Source organism: Pinus tabuliformis, chromosome X (assembly GCF_031772625.1).
Source record: "Pinus tabuliformis cultivar Carrire ecotype Pingquan chromosome X, CPIR1, whole genome shotgun sequence".
Lineage (NCBI taxonomy): Eukaryota > Viridiplantae > Streptophyta > Pinopsida > Pinales > Pinaceae > Pinus > Pinus tabuliformis.
The window spans coordinates 1,263,215,535-1,263,234,193 of NC_142308.1; positions in this window are offsets into that span (position 1 = coordinate 1,263,215,535).

An 18,659-nucleotide genomic window follows, 5' to 3' on the forward strand; every position below is an offset into this window, starting at 1 on the left:
GCTTCCCTCCACCATTCATTGCATTTATCAACATGAATAGATAATTGAGATATATATCATGGATATCCAATCCCCTTTGATTTTTAGTGACAATTCCAATATCCCAAGCTACTAGAGGAATCCCTTCTGCCCCACATTTCATACCCCATATAGAACTTTCAAGTACATTCCCAACATTTTATACAATGCTTGAGAGGGACAAAGATAAAAGGAGTAAAAAATGTTCCATGTTGTTAGGATTCCATCAACAATCATAACTTTCCAACAAGTGAAAGATCAATATTATTACAAACTTGATTTTTTCTTCAAATTTATCCTCTTCCACTAATTAACAATAAAGAGCTTCCTACCAAAGGGAATGTCGAAGAACGAATAATCTCCCTAGGGTTTATAACCTTTCATTTATGTTTCAATGAAATAGGGTAATCATTTGGTCAATAAGATAGACCTATGTTTTTTCTTCACTAACAACCACTTCAGTAACTTTGGTAGAAGTGTCTAGTCAAACAATAATTCACTTCATGGAATATTGAGTCAATTGGGTGTTAAAGCCTAATAATACATGAAGTGGACATTAAGAATTTTAATTCCTCTAGGTAAATAAATTCCTATAATATTCCCTTACACTCTTATTTCTTCCAAATTAGTCCAATGCATTAGTTACAATCACATAGAGATAAGGATCAAGAGGGAAACATTGCCAAATTGATTGTTGTAAAATAATGGGATCAAAAGGCACACCATCCATGGAAAATCCTTGTTGAAATCTATGAAAAGGGACTCCACTTATATTTTATGTTAGAATTAAAACCCCAACTAATCTGACATGTTACCAATCAATCCTATCGTAAGCTTGAACAAAATTAGTTAAAAATAATTGTCTAGCTAAACTCTTGGGTCTATTCAAGACCTTCGCAAGCATTAAAAGATTATAAAGGATAAATTTTCCCTTAATAAATATAGTTTTCTCCTATAGGACTATTTGAGCAATGAATAACCTAATCTTCCTAGAAAATTCTTTGGATAGAAATTTCTATGAAACATTAAGGAAAGTAATGGGACACCAACCTCTTACCAAACCCTATATAATTGTCATGATACCTATATTCGAAAATTGTCCCAAATCACTACTTTTGATATTGACACATTTCCAAATAGTTGTGGGCAACAACATGCCACATCTTGTAGAATTGTGCTAGGAGATAATTATGTCTTGGAGTATTTTTCATTCCCGAGTTGTTCTTAATTGCTTCCAAATATTTGAACTTTAGCTTGTAAGAAAGACAAACTCTCTTATAAGTTTCCACATTTCATATGAAAACCCATTTAACAAAAGTATCACATAAGGGATCAAAGCCTAATCATAGGCATCCATTGCTTGTATCCCCTAATTTTTTTCCCCTCTTGGCTTACATTATTAAAAAAAATAACACTATAATTCCAACTGATCTATTGCCTTTTCATTTAGTTCATTAAAGGAGTACCTTATACTTGTTGAAAATTGTAGCCATGATCAATATTTCCATCAATGAAAATAAAAGGAAGAAATTGGAAATTTGAATTTATATTTTTCCCTCCTCAAATATTCAATTCATCTATCCTTTTGTTTAGGTTAGTTGGGCCCCCTAGGGGCACCCGTTCAGCCCCCTTGAAAGCCTATATAAAGGATATTTTCCTCCATCATTTGGACACATCAACTTGATATTGTTTATCTCTAATCTAGTGAACTTCATAAGGAGAAAAGGAGGGTCGAAATTTCAGGGTAAGGGTTTAGGATTTCATCTTGTTCTTGGGTATTGTTTTGGCTATTATCATGATGTTATTTCTAATGTATTGATGAACTATGAACTTTCTCTCTCTCTCTCTCATAAGGATAAATTTTTGGGTTTTTCCTTTGTTGGTTTTGCCCTGGCCTCGAGCCTAATTTATGTGTCTCTTTGTTGCATTGTTATCTTTACTACTCTTTTCATGTGATTATTATTGAAATTTATTCTGTATAATTGCTTAATGATTTTGGTTAATGTGCATATAATTAATGTTAACCAATCATAGAAAGTAGTTATCTCTTGAATAGAATGCTTCTAGTTTTTGTATACTAGAAATCAACATGGTATCAGAGCCAATTTCAATCCAAGAGCAATCTAGGGATGAAGACCTATCCAAGTTTTGCAAAGGGAAGAAATGACAAGTTTCTTTGGTTTCTTTTCTATGTTTGGACAAACTGAGATAGACAGCTTGTTGGTCGAGTTTGTAGGACAAGTCTGGGTTGTTATGTGCCAATATTTTTTGTGTTATAACCTTGTGAACAAGTTGAGTTACATACCTACTTTTTCTAAGGAGGGTTGATATTTAGTTAGAATAGGATAAAGTCTTATCTCTAAGTTGTAGTAGAAAAATAAGGCCACATTACCTTAGGAAGATGCACAGGAGATAAGGGCTTGAGAGGAAGAGTTTGATGCAGGGGTTTGAGGATATTAGGCCGCATAATTATGGTAAACGTGGCTGCCACATGAAGACCTAACAAAGGGTCGAAACCTCAAGAAGAATTGTGTTAGGGGTTGAGTTCTATTTGTTTATTTCTTGTGAATGGAATTCAAGATCCTTAGAGAAGTGGCCTAGTACATGACCTAATATTTACCTATCTTTTTCACTTGAAAAAGTGTCTAGAATCTCTATAATAGGTACGAGAACAAATTCCTAGTATGCCACTTCTGGAGGGTTGAAAGGCCTACATTTGATGCATACTATTCAAATGAGTTTACCTGTGTAAGAGCGAAGGTAATAATGGGTTGGTTTGGCTAAGAATAATGTTGTTATAGGCCTAGGATAGGTTGAGATTAAGAGACCTTAAGAAACAATAAAAATTGAATTCCTACGAGGGATTCAATCTACAAGAGGCCTCCAAGTCTTTAGGGAATAAATCTAATTTCTATCCAAAAATTTATTCAATCTTGTTGGTGATCTAAATAATCCTTGATTGTCCAAATTGTAAGACATGATCTGAATTAACTCTAAGCCCTACGATTACCATTCAAAGTATGTAATGTATCAATGTGTTATCCAAAATTTTGAAAAGGTTGAGGAAGGTTCGAAGTCTATGCACAATTCTAATGAAGAATGGATCTCAGCTTCATTTGTATATCTTTGTATAAGAAGTCAAGTCATGGCAGTTTTTATGGAAAAAGGATGATCTACATCAAAAGTTGTTGAAGATGACTTAAATCATGTTTGGGAAGAAATTCCCAAGTTTTCAAAAGATCGATGTTTGAAGATATGTATCATCCTAGTTTTATTATGTGAGTCTAAATACAAATCCAATTATGTGATAGGATGGAATTTTATTTTTTACTCATGTGTAGGGTAAAATCTCTATGTGTGTTCTATAGTTTGTAACATGTTCTAAGCATAAATTCAATCTATAGTTGAGAATTAGTAAACAGTTCAAAAAGAAGTCCAGGCAAGCCATGGATCAATGATAAGCTTAAGGACCAAGCATTTGTGAGTTTGTAATTGTCATTACTGAATTCTTCATTTGATGATAGGCTCTATATGTATAGAAGAAGGTAATCTTTCACTTCAAAGGAGATGGCTTGATCAATCTGGTATATATATTTTGCAATAGCAAATAAGGGAGGCCTCTGATCTTGAAAGGTTTAAGATTTGAATGTTGAAGGATTTCCTAAGGAATAAAGATATCAAAACTCTTGAAAAGTTGCTTTCAAATGAAATTTGTCACAAAAGTTTGAAGGTTTAAAACTAAAATATGTTATGAAATACATTGTCACATACCTTATAAGTTTGGTGTCTCTATAAAAGGCGATCATGTTGCAACTATGCAAAAAATAACTTTTATTGAGAAAAAGGGGTATACTAAATGTATAGATGTTGCTTGGTTCTCTTCAAATCTTGAAGTACAATGCTTCTCTTAATAAGTGTTGGCTTGAATAATGAATAATTATTGCTAAGTCAAATATTTTGTTACAGTATGTTGCAAGTAACCTTGATCATTGGAAATAATTGCAGGGTTGTCATTGTTACACCACCTATTGGGCAAGGCGGTCACATCTTGACCTTGAAATATGATCATTGGAAGCTTGATGAATCTAGGATTTAGAAGGTTTTTAAAAACCACTATAAGGTTTTGATAAAGTAATCTCTAGGATTTGTGAAACCATATATTACAAATGTTGAGAATGATGAAGTGAGAATTGCAAAGATGAATGTTTCACATCCAAGGCTTGCAAACCCTAGAAATTATAAGGGCATGAATTCAAAGCCCTAGCTATTCTATCAAACAATTGTTAACCCTATCTAAACAAACAAGGTTTGAGAAAGCCTTGGGTTTATGATCTACTTGATTCCTTTCAAGAATATTTGACATCTTGATGATGAGGTTGATTCACAGATTTGATGCAAGAAGGCTAAAAATTAAGAGGGAGTTGTCATGTTCTCAAAATATAAGCATTTTGTATTTATTTTATTTATTTTTATCATCACTAATAATGTATAATATTTGATTATTATGTATACAAGGCCATATTCTTGATGATGATTTGATGATGTGAATTTCTTGAGGGTGATCTGGACTCTTTGATGTCCATGATATGGAATATTTGATGTCCTTATTGATATGGATTTCTTAATAATATGGACTTCTTGTCAATGATGTGGACTTCCTACTGATGTGGACTCATGATATGGACTCCTTATTTTTTTGGATTTCTTGTGTGGACGAGATTGACTAGATCCAAGAAGACTAAGAACAAGAGGGAGCTGACACACTCTCTAGAGATAAGTTCTTTCTTGATTATTTATATTATTGTTTTATTATGAGTATCTTGTATTTGTATGTCTTGCTTGGTTGTGATTGTTATTCCATGAGGATCGCGGGAACATAATGAAGTATTTCAAGGTTGTAACAATCATTGAAAAGATGGAAGAACAAAATGACAAGAAGACTCACGATTGGATCAGTCTTGGACTCAAAGGGAGTAAACAATATCAATCAAATTAAAGCATGTTTAGATATATGTTACTTCCATGATGAAGATGGCTAGAAGTTTTTGAAGAACGGTGTTGATATTAATGTGTTGACAATGAGCCTGTGATTTTTCTGCTATGTATTTATGATATGTTTCTAACAAGGACTAAGGTCCTCTTAGTCCAATGTAAGAGGAAGTTGATTGAAGAATTGTAAGATTGAAACAATGGCACAATCCCAGTGAAATATTTGCTGAAGTTGTGTCATAACGGACTGTGAGTCCATGGATATTTGTATGAGAAAGCTACAATACTCTATCGATTTGAAGAATCCCTCTACCTGATGCTTGGAATTGTTGACTCTATCTAGATGTATTTTAGGTGATGTATGTTCTGAATGACATGGATGGTCCTATTGCATGCAGCTTGTTTGAAGCTAGAAATGTAGTTGATTTGTGAAGCTAGTTGCTAATCTAATTGATCTTCCACTAATGATATGGCCACTGATATTTTCTATTGTGAGAAGTTTCTTATTATCTTTTGGATTCAACCATGATTGTTGATGTTTAGTTTTGTGAGAAGCCTCTTATTGTATGATGGATTTGACAATGGCACACTTTTCTGTTGATAAGAAGCTTGTTAATATTTGATTATGTGAGAAGCCACTTGTTTTTTGTTGGATTGTTTGCTTCTGTGAGAAGCCCTAGCTGAAGCTAAATGAATAGTTGGATGTTGTTGTATTGTGGAATGTTTTATAAAGTGTTGAATTCCTCCATGACTACTTTTCTACTATTGAGATGCTTACTAATGATTATAAAGTGTTACATATAGGAAGTGCACATCAGGGAGCTACTTTAGCTTGGAGTCAACCATGATTTCCTAGATGAGCAAGAAGAAGATATTTGTACACCCAAGTTAGAGTATAATGCAACTAGTATGGTTAGCTGGGAGAGAGTGTGGCTGAGTTGTTTGATCATATGACAAGTATTACCATGATATATTGGGACAATCAAGTGTTTCATGACAGGTCGAATCACATCGAGATCAAGTACCACTACTTCAGAGATATGGTACAGAAAGGGGCATTGAGGCTCCAACACATCTTGACAAATGAGAAAATTGCAGACATTATCACCAAGCCATTGCCCAAAGCGAATTTAGTATTCTTTAGAGACCAACTTGGAGTGTAGGAGAATGTATCCCTACTTGAGAGGGAACATTGTTGATTAATAACACCAAGCATATGCTCTTCCCCTAGTATTTCAACTAGTCATGGACTTGGTGGGGGTGGGGGTGAGCAGTGAGGCTCCTGGGTGTGAGGGTACTCCTTGAAGCCATGGAATTGGTTGATTACATACCATAGTATGCATGCTACCCGCAAGTCACCTTTGTGACAATATTGACCAAGGTCCATATTGAGATGGTTAAGATTGTTGGAATCGCCGCACATCTGGCCAATGGGTGAGGAGACTTATGTGTGTGTGATATTTACCAAGGTTGGGTGCCCCTAACATGAACTTGGTTGTAGTAAGTTGATCTTCCTTAAGTGTTGGATTCAGGTGTTCTACCACTTGATCAATGAGGATTAGTCAATGGACATAGGGTGTGTGATATTTACCAAGGTAATTTATAACTTCCATGGAATTGGTTGTGGTAAATCGATCTTCCCTATTGTCGTTGTGATTCATTCTTCCGAGATGAGATGGGATAACATATATGTTATACTCCTTTAGGTCGAGGAGCTTGACTTGGAGACCATAAGGTGTGTGTGATCTTTACCAAGGTCATATATGACTTCCATGGACTTGGTTGTGGCAAAATGATCTCCCCTGTCATTTCTTGTGGATCATTCTTCTTCTATGGATGAAGACACCATTGTTCTATTGACATGTGATCTATGGTGTAGCATGAAAGATACCTCCCTGGCTGAGAGGAAGCATTGAGATTGGATTGTAATGATATCTTCTTTCCTTATGATACAACAAATACATATGAGAGAAAATGAAAATATCTCCCTGGCTAAGAGGGATTGTTGAAAATTGTAGCCCTGGTCAGTATTTCCATCAATGAAAATAAAAGAAAGAATTTTGAAATTTGAATTTATATTTTTCCCTCATAAATTATTCAAGTCAGACATCCTTATTTTTAGGTTGATCACCCCCCCTAGAGGCACCCATTCGACGCCCTTGGAATTCTATATAAAGGAGAGGCTTCCTCCATCATTTGGACACATCGAATCGATCTTGTCTATATCCGATCCAACACATTTCAAAAGGAGAAAAGGAGGGCTGAAATTTTAGGGGAAGGGTTTGGAATTTCATCTTGTTCTTAGGTATTGGTTAGGCTATTCTCTTGATGTTTTCTTTTGTATTGATGAACTATGAACTCTCTCTCTCTCTCTCTCTCTCTCACATTAGGAAGGATTTCTGGGTTTCCCCTTGTGGGTTTTTCCCTAGCCTCAGGCCCAAATTCTATATCTCTTGTCTCTTTGTTGCACTATTATATTTATTGTTCTTTTCATGTGATTATTGTTTAATTTTTGTTTGGTTAATTTCTCAATGATTTTGGATAATTTTCATGTAATTAATGGTAACCAATAATAGAAAGTATTTATCTGAAGAAAATGATTCTAGATTTTGTATGCTAGAAATCAACACTACCCTTTGCCAATCTTATTGATTTTGGTTCAAACTTGTTCTTTTGACCTCTCCTACTTTAGCAAACATATTTTCCTTGCCTCTAAGAAAATTAGTTGTGCATTGTATCACTACCTCCCACTATCATCATTTAAGAAGGCATTACATGCATTAAACATACATGGAGGTTGTGCAATTAACATTAATACATTAGTAGACTATTGTCCCATTTTTCAATAATAGGTTTTATGTTATTTCCAATTGATTATTTATGGAGTGTTAAGTAACATGTTTTTTTTTGTTTTGACCACTAATTATAAGTTGTTAAGAAATATATGTGAAGATCAAGACCATTACGCCTTTGCAAGTGTCGTCTTGGCTTATGGTAGAGAGGAATCAAGATTACTTGTAGAGTCGTCACTACATTATCAAAGTCCGACTTCAATGTGAGGAGCTAACAAACTTGATTAACATACACATGGTTCAAAGGCTCTATCACTACATAGATGCAAATATTGATCATTTGCATTGTGAATGTTCCATCTCAACTAATAACTTGAATTGAAAATAATTATAACTTTTTAATTTTTTGTCAAAATCCTTTTCAAATGTTTATTAAAATAAGTCATAATATTTTTTCAAGTAGTGATACTAGTCAAACTTTTCTTTCATAATAAACATATAAAATAATTTCTCTAAGATTTCAACAATTTTACTTTAACCATAATCAAATCATTATAAAGATAATAATAATATTTTAATATCATTTATATTAATATTTCAATTTACAAATCCACCTATCCTTTTACATGATCAATTAACACAACTACATAATTCATATAGATTCTCTTATACCATTCATTAAAAACAAAGAGCATGAAACAAGTAGTTTTCTTCTCCACCTTAAACCAGAAAAATATTTCAAAATTAATTAAACTACACACATGTTATTCTCAACCTCTAACACTTACTTAATCTCAAATATATTTTTGCGCTAAGAGACACTCTAAAACCTAGTATATGAGGGATATGTTATCACTTAACGTTACATTAAAATATTTTTAAAAATATATATTGGCTACTTAATGAAAAATAAAGAATATGAGGGAGATACTAGTTGATTTGTGTAGCTTGGGAGGTACTCCAAGCCTTGAGGATCAAGGGTTTGGAGGAAGAAGCTCCACCAGTGGCCTTGTGGGCTTGAAACCCAATCCTAGGGTTTTGCACCCAAAGTTGTTAGGCCAAAACCATTACGAGATTTGGACATGTCATGGATGGAGATGATAGAGGACATTGAGGCAAATCCTGCATAATGAAAATCATCGAAATTTGAGTTGTCGATGTGGAGATATTAATTTTTGAAGTTAATGTGTGGGTTTGGTCAAGGTCAGCTAGGCGTTTAGATACCTTGTGACAAGTTGTCAATCCCACACATGTGACTTGATGGAGCCCTTGTATTTTGTATAAATATAAGGTGGAGGAGAGTCATTTATCATATCCAAGAAGCATATTTCATATCTACACATCAAGAAAGGTAGCGTGAGTGCAGGCAGATCGAGTGCAGGAATGCATGAGTGAAGAAACACACAAGTACAGGAACTTGCAAGTGTAGGAACACGTGAGTGTAGGATGCGAGTACATGAATGTGCAAGTGCAGGAACTTGCAAATGTAGGAACACAAAAGTGTAGGATACGAGTGTAGGAACGCATGAGTGCAGGAACATGTGAGTGAAGGAACGTGCCAGTGTAGGAACGCATGAATGAATGAACACGCAAGTACAGGAAGTGCGAGTGATGGTTGAGCGTGTAGCAGACTGCACCAAGGTGATGCAGAAGCTAAGCAGGGCTAGGTATGTATTGTATTGATGTGTTAAGGATGAATTGATGCTAATGGATGATGTCCTAGGTGAGGACAGTTTGGAAGTCTATTGATCTAAAAATGTGATCTTAAATCAATGTCAAGGTATTACAGACTCATGTGCAGGAATTCCTATATTACTTAGTGTAACGGATCGAAAAGATTGCGAATAATATAGACAATGAGTAGTTAGAGAAACATAACAGACACACACACATCAACACAATAAATAATCAAGGAGTTCACCCAAAACTCTTGGGCTACGTCTCCTGGTCCAGCTTTTAGTGGTGACCTCTCTATTATGTCTTTAAGAGCATATTTTTACAAGTATGAGCTCAAATCGAGTCTCAACACAACAGGGACAAACAACAGGGTTTTACTTGAATCACTCAAGTCTTTATGAGTAAACAGACTCTCCCTCTCATTCTCTGTCTTCTATTTTCTCTCTATCTCAGCAACTGCCTGCTCTGTCTCTAACATTGAGTGGCTTTTAAGCTTATCGGCGCTTGTTTGTTCGTTTCCCCTTTCGAGCTCTCTGGCTCACAACCTCTGTCCATTCAAATCCCCTTTGAGCGTTAAACAATTATTGTAAAATGCCTTCAGGTATGGTGGCCACCTGTTTTTAAATGGAAAGGACCACTAGCGCGGTTGGAATCCTTGGGAATATGTTTCTCTGTTTACATAGAGAAATACACAAAAAACACTGAAAAACCCACAAAAAATCTTCCTATCGGACTTCAAAAATCATTGAATCTGCCCTATAATCCTATCGGGTCTGCCTTTGGTCACTATCGCAAGCCCACCATTGGTTTGTGTGATCTTTGATCCAACAGTTGATATTCATTTCGGGAGGCTTATGCGTGCGGAGATTACCCACCCGCAAAGGCGGTTTTCTCTCTACGGCGCCAAGCCACATGTCGGCCCGTGTATGGGATCGGGCGGAGCCCATCCAATACCACTTACCGCCTCAGGCTTGTTCGAAATCCTGCTCATTACGAAACTCAAATAATATAAAGCTGCATGTATAAACCTTTCGGGTCTGTTTTATCGCTCCATGCGCATTTCCTTTATATTTCATTTTTTTAACGAAAATGCGAAAATACATAGAAAAACCATCTTTATCGGAACTCAAAATATGTTAATTTGCATCCATAAAACCCATCAGGTCCGGCTATCACAAGTCGCATATTGTATTGGCCCCGCTCCTTTGTATCACTGCGATGCGATATATCGCAATCGCATATTGCCTAACCTTCGGGTCGCGGGTTAAGTCCTTCTGTGTGTGTATCAGCGACGCGATATTGCAAGTAAATCTAGACCATTGATTTGTGTGCTTGATTAACAACCCTTGTTTAATTGCGTTGATCGCTATCGCGATTTCCATAAGGCCGCCTCCAATAGACTCCGCTTGCAATATGCCGATTAGATCTGGACTGTTGATCGGTCTGATCCGACGACTCTTGTGCAATGTTTCTTTAGCCTCCGCTTAACTTTGCTTTTGCCATTTCTTCATGTTTTTCCTGTGCTATAGTGTTTTCTGCCATTTGTTAATGTTTTTCCCTTGCGATAGTGTTTTAGTATATGAAGACTTAAAGGGTTTTAGGATCCATTTTGGATCATCTATTAACAACTAAGAGGAAGGCTTTCCTAGGTTGTTGGATGCCCAAACTAGGTGAAAACGTTACACCAAGGATTGGTCACTCATGGTCTATTGGGGGGCAGCGTGAGTGTGGATAGTGGATTGGGCTTTTATGGTTTGTTGGAGGACATCGTGATAGTGTCCAAGTTGGAACCTGGTGTGCACCATCTTCCTGGACTTAGGTGGTTGTTAGAGTGGCAGAAGAAGAGTTCAAGGGTCTGATCAACCAGGAGCAATTTGTGTAACCCTAGACTTGTATGTAGAGAAGGATATTTACAACAAATGATGGGCAGTCCTCCTAACCCGTGTTCATTGTGGGAGATGGACATCTTGCAGCGATAGGTGGAAGCCCTTTGTGCCCTATGTTGGTCTTCATTAGAACATCGCAGGAAAACCATAATGGGTTGAAATCCTTAAGTAGCTGAGGAGCAACAATGGGTAGATTGAGAGTTGTTCACAAGTGGAGATGTGAACAAATAACCAAGAGTCTCGATGTGTTGTGCCCTTGATGGAATAAGGCAAAACTAGTGAGCAGATTGATAGCTGAGGTTTAGTGGCCAGATGGATTTGGAGCATTAATAGAGGTAGGAGTTTCAGATTGGGAGCCAAAGGACCGAGAAGGTATAGGGTACGAGCAACAAGAGCTGAGAGAGTAGAATACATCAGCTAGATGGTCAGAGTATCTTGTTGAGAGCAGATTGGTTGTCGATGGATTGACACCAAGCCCTAGTTTTGTATCTTATATCAATGGATGTATGAGGGCCATTATCCCTAGTATGGGAGCCCTAGACTGTTGTATTATATCTTGTTTAATATAACAAAGTTGGGTTACTATACAAAATTGTGTAAAAACTTGTCCATATTTTGTGCACTATTAGATTTATTGTTGTTTATGTTCCATGTAAAAAGTAGTATCGTTGTGATTCTTGGTTTGGTAGCCTCGAAGAGTTTAAGACTATGTCCTAGACCCAAGATTGTGGAAAAAATACATGGTATCAAAGCGTGTTTGAGGAAATTTAAGGGACATTGAATCAGAGTGTGCACAACGAAGAAAATCAGAGGGGGTTGTGGGTGTCTAGATCATGGAGCAGCGGGTTCAGCTGAAGACATGGAGATATGGTTTTGACAGGTTACAAGGCAAGATGGGCTGGGAGTTCTGGTGTATTGGTGGTGAACCTGGCGCACTTCAATATGCTGTGTGGTGGTTTGTAAATAGGGGGCTTCCTTTGTCTTGTCATGGATGGTTGGGATAGCTCAGAATTTTCCTTAGAAGTTATCAAAAGAAGGGAAAGACCGAGGTAAACACAAACCAATCATTTAAGTATAGGCTCTAGCCAACCTATGACTCAGAGAGGGATCTCTCTATATGATTTAGCTTTGTTTGCTAGGATTTTAGGCTAGTTCTTAAAGTTCAAGGGGTTTTGGATTTGTATTGAATGTTGGATGGAGGAATCCTTAAAATAGATGGGTAGAATGAAGTCTCTGGACCATTGGGCTATGGAGTCAAATAAGGGCAGTAGAACTAGAATTAACTCATTAAAGGGAGTGTTCAAAGGGCAAGCTAGCAGAGTAAAGTACAGGTCTTTAGGTCAAATGGGTAAAATGATCTTAACTAGGGTGAGAGGGCACTTAAGAATCCTCAAACTGGGATCAAAATGAGGAACAAAGGATAATCATGAGCAAAGGGCAATTAAGAATCATTTACTATAGATCAGAGGAAAATTACCTAGACTAAGGAGCAACTAAGAATTCCTTAATTTAAATAATTTGCAGAAAACATTAAAATGCATAATAGTTATAACAGAGTGCAATGAAGAAAATTCTGAGATATCATTCCATCTTATAGCATTTAGATTTCAGATAAATTAAAGATTATGGAAAATTTTTAAAAGAAAGATAACAATCACAAGGGAAAATACTTGTCTGTACTTTGCATTACACATGAATCCAGTGAAATGTTTTGACTTTATTCATTAATCTAGCTTGCTGGTCCAAACAGTGATACAATAGCTTACAATCTTTGATCAAGATATCCTATAGCAATGTCTAAGAATCCACCCTACATATTTCGAATTGTGAAGTATTTATACAAAAAATTATTACAAAATATCTCAAAACAAACTTGAGATTTATTCTAGGAAATACAAATATCTTCTTGCAAGAATATAGAGACAGCTAATGAAATGTTTCATGTTGTCCCTTTTTATTTGGTATTGCTGGCTTTTATGGTTGAGTTTGTAGCCCTTTATGCTGGCTTGTAGTTGTGATCTTTCATGCTGGAATCTTCTTCAATTTTTTATCTTTCACCTGATACTCTTTGACCCTGATACTCTTTGACCATGCTGACCTATTTTCATCTGTTTACCTGGCTACTTTCACTTTTACTGTGCAGTAACTTTTTTACTGTAAATTTATCACAATAAATCAGTCCCACCATTCTACATCAGGTAACTTTACATTCATCATCCTTCTATAGATGTCATCAGCTTTAGTATACTTGGCAAACTTGGGCTTGGTGAGGAATAAATGTTTTATCTCATGCTCAAGGAAAAACAAGTTTTCAAATGTGTTATACAAAACTTTTCCTATCGGCAGGGCTTTTATGGATGAAGTGCTTGCTTGTTCCTTTGCCAACTGTCTAAGTCTGTTATCGTAGTCCAACTGTGTCATGAGTTTTTCATTGATAACCCAAGGACTAGGCAAACCTTTCTCCCTCAAAATTTGGAATTTAGCCATGAACCTATCAATGGCTATCTGCATGTTGTGTCACTTTTCTTCTAAGTTAAGCATAAGGTTCCTTTTAGAAAGGACCTTCCTTATCTCCAAGATGGTTTTAGTCTTGTCTTCTATGTTGAGTTCTTGGAGCTCATACCTATTTTTGTTGTTGAGGAAGTGGATGAGTCTATTGGCATCCTCAGGCATGTCTCCTAATTCCTCTTTGACCTTTTGGATAGCTTCTGTAGCTATCTTTACTAAACTTGAATTGATGGCCAAATATCCTTGACGGAGTCAATGATATTGACCCACAACATTTCCTTGGTTTGCCCAAGGGATTTCTCCAGTGTTAAGTCTTTCTCTAAGATTTTTATCCTTTCACTCATTCTTTAGGACTTTTGGGCTTCTTCCTTTTGCTTAAGCTGGGCAAGTTTGTAGTCAGTTTCCAAACTTGCCACCTTTTCTCTCATTCTATTAATTTTTGTAGCCTGGATAAAAATTTCTTCCATGGCTTTTACCAATTTTGTTGCTTTCTCTCTTGATGCACCTATTGTTGTAGATTCTGCTGTGACTGGCAATGCTGTGGCAGGTGGAGCTGTAGGTGCCAATGAAGCTACCAGTGTAGAAGGGACTGATGTGGACACTGTAGGGATGACACCTTTGGAAGTTGTGGCCATGTCGCTTTGCTTCAATTGAATTAAAGCATCCAACTCCTTTTCTGTCTCCTTTAATTGATCATTCAGCTTTAGGACCAAGTCCATCAACTCCTCATTTCTGGTTTGGCCTTCTACGACTTCTAGAGTTTGAGGATGTTGCAGCTGTGGTATTTTCAATTGCCTCTTAAGTGCAGCAATATCATCATTTTTCTTCTTTATAAGCTGATCTGTGGCTTTTATATCCTTGGGATTGTGTCCCAATTCAATTACTAAGTCCTCTAAGGACTTGATTCTTGTATCCTTGGCCTGTGAAGAGGCCTTCTCTAACTGAAATTGTGCAGAGATATTGTTCAAAGAGTTATGTAGCTGATGAGAAGTTATGGCTTTACGTGTCAAGGTGGAGTATATCATCTCTCCAGCGTGCTTGTGCAGTTCAATCTTGTCTATGGGAAGAATATCCCTAGCTGTTTAGTCAATTTAGTGTTATCTAAATTGCTAGTATTTATTGTCAACCCGGGGCTCGTAAGCTGATGAAGTGAAGGTGTACTATATGTACTTAAGTATCCTCTTAGAGTTTTTCTTATCGTTGGGGGTGTTGTTGTGGTTTAATTATGTTCCTAGATGGAATGAGAATTTATAAACAAGTGAGTGATGGTGTGTGTGTAGAGTGAATTCTAAATGAGTGGAAGTGTGTGTTGAGTGATCTCTAACTATTTGCTTGAAAGGAAATGCTTGGAATGAATAAATGAAATTGAAATGACTTGAAATAAACTTGAAAGCAAATGACCACTACCAATGGCACTAGACACTGTTCAAGTTGCTGCTAATAAAAGGAAAAGAAAATCACTTTTAAAACCCAAGAATAAAGATTATCTCTCTCTATCTCGATGCCTCAAAGCACATGTACTGTGTAAAGCACGGAAAGAAAGTAGCTTAAGTGGAATTATAAAAGTGAGAAAAATATGCTTGAAAGACTAATGATAATAATTTGCTATTTCTAATTCTCTACTTCAACCATATGTACTATGGAAAGCATGATTAGAAAGTAGTGAGGAAATAGTCTAGGAAGCACTTTAAAATCAAAAACTTCTACTTTAAAGACTAGTGGTGATGATTTACTCTTTCTAACTCAATACTTCAAAGCACATGTACTGTGTAAAGTACGGAAAGAAAGTAGCTTAAGAACAGTCCAAAAAGCACCCAAACAAGCTGCAAGTTAGTGATATTTTGATCTTAAAAGATAGTAGTTTATGATGAAGATCATTCATGTATGTTAACAGCTTTTTGAGAAATAAGATTAAAAACTAACTATAAAGACAAAGGCAGCACTTGAATTGTCAACTTCAAATACCATTAGCTGTAAAGCAAACACAACACATATGAAAATAAATCCCGGGCTAAAAGAAACCTGCAAAGAAATAACACTGATCAGCTGAAAATAAAGGAAAACAAGTAAATAAAACTATACATGCTTAAGGAAACAAATGAGAAAATAATGAAATGCTGCACATGAAATACTTTACAAAGGCTGAGATGAGCAGGGGCCCTCTGTTCATTCAGCCACAAGAGAACTCAAAGATCTGGAAACTTCAAAACAGTGCTATATTGATTTCTCCATTTGTAAAAAGTTTACAAAACAGAGTGCTGGAATAGCACTAGAAAACAGAGTTCACAAACGCTTCTAAACTTAACACGAGTGCAGCAAAATACAACTAATCCAAAGTTCTTTGAGCGTACGCAGACGCATCAATTTATAGGAATTTCTAAGCTATCCTTTGCGTACAGCTAGTTAACAGAAAAACGATAACAGTCATGCGTATTAAATGGCTCTTTGACACATCACGGTTGCATAAACGAGTTTGGTGGTTCCTGTCATCATGGATAATAAATCCCTGTTGGATTGCGTCCCCTGCCGTCTTTAGAACCTGGACAAATCACCATTGGAGATGACGTGACCAAATAGCTTTCAAACACCGTTAAACCACTTTGAGTTGACCGTGGTTAAACCAGCTTTGACCATGGATGAAAGTGACGTGGATGGTTGGAACAATAGGATAGGAACCTCGACCACACTGATACCTGAGTGCCCATGTGGCCCGTCTAGCAAACTGACACGTGGATCATAGTGTTTAACAAAAAGGCTGCAGGATCTTCAGATAGCTGCGGGATCATCAGATAGCTGCGGGATTCCTGCAAGTAAGTCAAAAACTAAATGATGGAGGAGAAGAATTCTTCTCCACCAGCCTCATTTCAGAATCGCCTTGGAATAACTTAACAAACTCCTCTCTTGAGAGTGGCTTGTGGTAGACTTTTAACCGGTGGCCATTCACAATAAAGGGAGTTTGAAGTTCATCAATAGTCTTCACTCTAACTGCTCCATTGTTAAAGACTTCATCAATCTCATATGGCCCAAGCCAATGAGTTTGAAATTTTCCTTTGAAGTCTTTAAATTTTGAATCAAACAATAGTGCCCAATCACCCTTTTGAAACTTCTTTTCTTTGATATGTCGATCATGCCATTTGCTTCTTTGGTGCTGAACTAGATCGGTTCTTAGAATTGCATCTTGTCTCATTTCATCTAGTTCATTTAACTGGTCCATTCTGTGCTTCTGGGCTTCTGTTAAGCTCATCCCCAATTGAACTGCTATCTTGAAGGTCTTGATTTGGAACTCAATGGGGAACAGGACTTCCTTCCCATAAACAAGTTCATAGGGAGAATGTCCTGTAGTGTTCCTCCATGTAGTTCTATAGGCCCATAAGGCTTCAGGAAGCCTTTCTGCCCAATCTCTTCTATGAAGATGAACAGTCTTTGTGATGATGCTTTCAAGAACTTTATTTGTAGATTCTACTTGACCATTCGCTTGCGGATGGTATGGAGTAGATGTTCTATGCTTAATCTTATATTCCTCCATCAGCTTTTCCACCATCCTTGATGTAAACTGGCTTCCCTGATCTGTTACAATTTCTCTTGGGACACCAAAACGAGTGAAAATATCCTTGAAAAGAAATTGAACAACTGAATTTTCAGTAGCAGAAGTTAATGCTATAGCTTCTACCCACTTGGTAACATAATCAGTACAAACCAGTATATATCTATTTTGCTTGGATGGCGGATTAATTGGTCCAACAAAATCTAGAGCCCATTTCTCGAAAGGTTCGATGCATACCTGTGGCTGTAGTGGCATTTCATTTGAAAGAGTTGGTCTCCCAGTTCTCTGACAACTGTCACACCTTTTAACATATTGCTTTGCATCCTTAAAGAGAGAAGGCCAATAATATCCTGATGAAAGGATTTTATAGGCAGTCCTCTTATCAGAAAAATGTCCGCCACAAGGTTCGTCATGACATGCTTTAAGGATGTCAGGCATCTCATCCTCTCGTACACATCTTCTGATCATCAAATCTGGCCCTGTTCTGAACAATTCATTAGAAATCCAAGAATAAAGTGAACTATCCTGAATGATTTTCCTTTTCTCATTAGGAAATAAATGTAAAGGTAATTTTCCAGTAACTAAATAATTAGCAATATCAGCATACCAAGGGGTTTTGGTAGTTACTGCAAACAAATACTCATCTGGAAATTTGTCCTCTACCGGAGAGTCCTCATTAGTGTTTTGGATTCTAGACAAGAAGTCAGCTACTGTGTTCTGCTTACCTGGTCGATCTAACACAGTTATGTTGAATTCTTGTAAAAGCAAAAGCCATCTTGTAACTCTACCATTAGTGACTGGTTTGTTCATGAGGTATCTAATGGCAGAGTGATCAGTGTGGACAAAGGTTTCATAGCCGGTTATATAGTGTCTAAACTTGTTTATAGCATGAACAACGGCTAGAAACTCCTTTTCAGTAACAGTATAATTTAACTCAGTAGGAGTCAAATTCTTACTCGTATAATAAATGGCATAAGGGATCAAATCCTTTTGTCCCAAAACAGCTCCTAAAGCTGTATCTGAAGCATCAGTAGAAATGTGGAAAGGGAGTTTCCAATTTGGACCCCTTAAAATGGGTGCTTCAGATATTCTAGACTTTAAAGCTTCAAAGGCAGATTGACATTCAGGATCCCACTTAAATTCACAATCTTTGGTAAGTAATTTGAAAAGAGGGGATGCTATCTTCGTGAAGTTTTCAATAAATCTTCTGTAATAACCAGTAAACCCAAGAAAACTTCTAACATC